Below are 4,817 nucleotides of genomic sequence, written 5' to 3' on the forward strand. Positions count from 1 at the left end.
ATACATCATGAATCTAGAGCCCAGCAGGTCAAACCTTTTCATTCATACGGATAAATGCAGCTGGGGCCTCGTCACAGGTTGCTGTTGTCCACTTACAAGATCGGTTTCTGAACCTTGCGATGTTAAAAGGGAAACAAACAAAAAATGATGGTGGTGTGTTGGGCTCCGCCAGGAGAGCGAGCTAGCCGTACTGCGAATGGTACAAATGACTTAAACCACTATCTTCTTACTAGGATTAGGGTTTCGAGCAACAAAAGGAATGGATACTCACCAGTATCTGTCTTCACTTTTCAAATAAGCAGCTGATGGACAGAAGGGTCCCTCGATATGCAGTTTACACCCAGACTGCCTGCTGAGAGAGACTTGCATAATTGTGTGACTAACAACAATCTATTTTGACCTGCCACCATCTGTGAATTAAAGAGTAAAATATGCCAAAGAAGCAGATATCAGCTCTGTCACAGGAAAAGTATGACTTGGGACTTTAATTTTGAAAACACATGCACAATCAGAAAACAGAGCAATAAATCACTTCATTTGTTATTGTTTCCCCATGTTGGGAAATGTTTTAATCCTTTTTTTTTTTGGAGTTGGATGAAGACACGGTACCACTCATTTGTCTGTATGGTGACAATGACAATGCAGCAAGTAGGTTGTTAGCTGATCAGAAAGACAGGAAACAGTAGAAATCACCAGGACTAATTCTGTTCTCACCTACTTGCACCCCTTAAGCCTGCCAATGACATCATTATGTCATATTTGAGAATGGGAGTGAGAATGGACGGGCCACGCAGCATTGCCCACACACACACACACAGCCACACACCCACACACGCACACACACACCCACACACAGCCACACGCCCACACACACACACGCACACACACACCCACACACACAGCCACACGCCCACACACACACACACACACCCACACACACACACACACACTATGGCGGTATATCGATGTCAATACAATTAGAGAGACACGCAGCAACGCATGCACGCACGCATGATTATTTTGTTATGCGTGCGTGCGTGCGTGCGTTGTTACGTGCATATTGTATTTCACGCATAACAAAAAGCTGCGTACGTATGAAGCAGCGTGCGCACGTCTGTCTGTCACTGTTTGACAAATGTTGTTAGGCGTTCACACGTAGGTGCGCTCGCAGACTCTGATGCTTCGCAGCCGGAAGTTGATCTGCAGCGTGCACATCAGTTCGCGTACATGAACGCCTCACGTAGTTGGCCTTTTCATTTTAATCAACCAGGGGAGGCAGCAGTGAGCCATACTTTGCCTGCCGGAAATTCAAAAGAAGAAGAAGAAGAAGAAGAAGAAGTTTTTTTTTTATTTAAACAAGAAGAAGAAGAAGAAGAAGAAGAAGAAGAAGACGACGGAGGATGAGAACGGTGACTGGGGTAATATTTACGTATAAATACATAGGTCATTTGTGTTGTGTAAGTTTGAAAGTAGAGTCTGGAGTATTGCTTGTTACAGTTTGTAAGCAAAACATTGAAACTGGGCCCCTCCTGTCGGGCTCAACTGTGTAACGTTAGCCTCCTGCCCCTGACAGCAGCAGTTACCAGGACCACAAAGGTAAGCAAATACAGTCCGAGAGAAGCGCTGGTGCCTCCGTCACCAACACCGGGAGCCTCCGGTGTTATGTTGCCGTTGTGGTCAGCTGGGAAGACAGTATTAGCGGCGGATGCTAACCGCCACCGCTAGCCAAAGTTAGCATCGAGTTAGCTCACCACCACAACAGTCTACAGTCTAGGCTTTAGTTGTCAGTGACGGGAATCGGCCCGCGGCTCCAGCGCTTCACTCAGGCTATATTTCTTTTTCTTTGCTGTCCTGAGTGCTGCTGCTGCTGAGAGAGAGAGACGTGCTAGCACCATGGATGTATTGATATAATAGATCCATGCCTAGCACTCAGCAGCATCAGGGACAGCTAGTGGGGCTAACGGGAGCGCTACACACAGCCACCACCACACAGGACTAGAAGCCAGGTGATGATTAAGACGGGTTTCATTTTTAAAATTCTAGCGTTTATTTTGGGCAAAAAACTCAAGACTTAACCTTTTAACAGGGTTCATAAAACTCATTCTGTGCCTTAGACAAGATAATAAGGTATTCAGCACCAGAACTGCGCCCCCTGCTGTCGAAAAGAGGCTCCGCAGAGTGGGTTGATGCAGCAGGTGGAAAATGTATATTGTTAGTGCTGCTAATCAGTTAGCTCGTTAATGCTTATTAGTTGCTAATAGTAAGAACTCTCCTACATGTGCTTGTATTATTGTTGTATATTGGCTGTTGTTAATTAAGCTGAATGATTCATTCTTATTTCTATTGGTTGTTTACCATTCCTGGTACTGTATAGTTAACCATGTACCTGCTGTTCTGATAACTGCTTTTTATTCTCTGTTACAGAACCACACAACTTTCATATACCTTCCACACACACATACTCATCTGTCACACTCACACCATCAACCATTCCAAACAGCAATTGAGAAACTAAAAGGATAGTTTAACAACAGATCCACTCAGACACATGTCACACTGGTGAAAAGCACCTGTAGAACTGAGTTTTGAGAGCTTAAAAAAAATAGTGTTGCCTGTAACGTTGTGTCTGGTTTTCACCATTTTATAGACCTACACTAAGCTTGTCCTTTTTCATGTCAGGTGTATTGTTGATACAGGGCTAAACCAGGGTTTGACAAGAGTTGCCAGTGTCTGATTCTACACCCGAACACAGCAGAGTGGGCAGGGCCTGCAGACCGACCCAGTTACACCTGCAGCGAGCAGACAGAGGAAGAGGAGTGTGAGATCCACGGGGAAAGGAGCAGGAGAAAGAGAACGACAGCTGTCGCCAGCAGACGGGCATTGACTGTCGGACTAATTGAAATGTGAGTTTATACTCTGCCCTAGGGATGTAATGAGATCAAAATCTACAGTATTTGCCGTCATTTCATACCCTGCATGTTCACAATAATATTGAGACACTTTTGTTATCACGATATCGTGGTATTACCAATACATTACATCCCTACTCTGCCTCCATTGTGCGAGTAGTGATCCCTGGTCGTGGAAAGTTATTGCGAATGTGTGTAAAAGTACAGTGACTGAAGTCCTCCCCCCCCTCCCCACATGACAGCGTAAGAGGCCGGCGCCCAAGGACGGTGTGACAGCAGTGGTGCCAATGACGAGAGTGATGTTGGCCCGAGGTGACGGTGAACAGCTGATACTCTGCCCCATCGTGTGAGCAACGATCTTAGGACGTAAATGAAGTGGTGTGCATGTATTGGGTTTAAAAGTGCAGTGACTGCCATCTCGTTTCCCCCACAGCTCCCGAGTCTGCGCCCGGCAGAGGACAGTGTGCAAGTGGAAGACAGCGGTGGTTGTGGAGAATTGGTGTTACCAAGTCACCACAATAACGGACCCCTTCCCCCCAGACCCCATTCTATAATTTCTGTGAATAAATATTGTTTTAAATGCCCTTTACGGTCTCCAAGCACTTTCTTGGTTATCGAAACACACGTCATATACATCAGCGTAGATGAGAGCCAAGTCAGAGACAAGAGAGACAATGAATGAAATCCCGCGAAATGATGTGCGGTCAATATGACCGCTTATGGCCGAAATAGGTAAAACAAATCATATTTTCTTTTCCTTTTCTGTAATTTATATAAAAAAGTATTCTCAATTAAAATAGAGACTTTTAGAAAAATGGTTAGAAGTCTGTAATGTTTGCATTTTGTTATTAACATCACAGATTGATAACTGATAATGTTCAAAGTTATTATTATTATTTCACATAAACACACACAGTAAGTATAACGGTACTGTGCTAGGTATTCTTTTCGTTAGTTCTTTATTGCTTTAGCAATATTGTTGTGGCATTCATGGCAATAAAGCGAATTTGAAATGTATTGAATAAATAAACCTTTAGATTCTTGATTCTTGCCTGTAGACTGATAAGTGTTGTGTGTACAAATGAGCAATACATCAAGATTTCCTGAGATTTGTACTGTCAATGGGAATTTGAATTTAAATATCAGGCGATGTTTTCTTCATGGAAATTATTTTTCGGGCAAACAATTACAATAGAGAGGGATCCGTTGTGTGACAGTGGAGCGGAGGGTCAGCAGCTGGATTTTTTCACGCACGGTCAGTATTATTAGTAGGTGTTTGAGGTTTATTACGTTTGCAGACATTATTATATTCAGTGTAATAATGTAACAGCCTTTGCGTGCGCACAGTTTGCGTGTGTAGGCAGGGGCCCGTGGTCATGATAATCCCCTCTATGGCTATAAGAGATGGATACACAATCAATTTCATGTAGTTTTTATTGAATCAAAAATACATAGGTAGCCTATTATCTAATAAAATAGCCCCACTGTTAAAAAACCAAAAAGGCTGCAGGGCGACTGGGTTGTGGGTCAGCATGTCGTCTTCTCCTCTGCTTTAAAAAACAAACAAACAAAAACAAAACTGAGCAGCAGTGCTCAATCCACTCATACATTGTTAAGCTTTTATCCTTTTTTCCTTTGTGGGTTCAAACGGATCATGTGGCGGATTACCCGCAAAACAAGCCTACTTCATATTAATAATGACATAACGCTCATTATGCTTCAGCTGGACAAATGGCTGTGTTGAATTGAAATTACTTTATCATGCTAAATATCCGAAATTGTATGAAAATTGCTCCAATGCGTTATACCGATCTTCGTGCATATTCAGACACAGCCTGATATGGGTTCTGAGCAAAGGAATGTCTGTTTTCTCCCCCGGTCTGTTGTCAGCAGGAGCGGGGGCTGCAG

General features: G+C 43.5%; 1 long non-coding RNA gene across 1 annotated transcript; it reads left to right on the plus strand.

The window, feature by feature from the left end:
* The first annotated feature begins 2,756 nt into the window (after positions 1-2,756).
* On the plus strand, positions 2,757-3,493 carry LOC115568488 (uncharacterized). The gene is made up of 2 exons (XR_003981408.1): positions 2,757-2,903; positions 3,152-3,493. It is a non-coding gene; the product is annotated as an uncharacterized LOC115568488 (long non-coding RNA).
* The last annotated feature ends 1,324 nt before the right edge of the window (positions 3,494-4,817 follow it).

Source organism: Sparus aurata, chromosome 18 (genome assembly GCF_900880675.1).
Source record: "Sparus aurata chromosome 18, fSpaAur1.1, whole genome shotgun sequence".
NCBI classification, from domain to species: domain Eukaryota; kingdom Metazoa; phylum Chordata; class Actinopteri; order Spariformes; family Sparidae; genus Sparus; species Sparus aurata.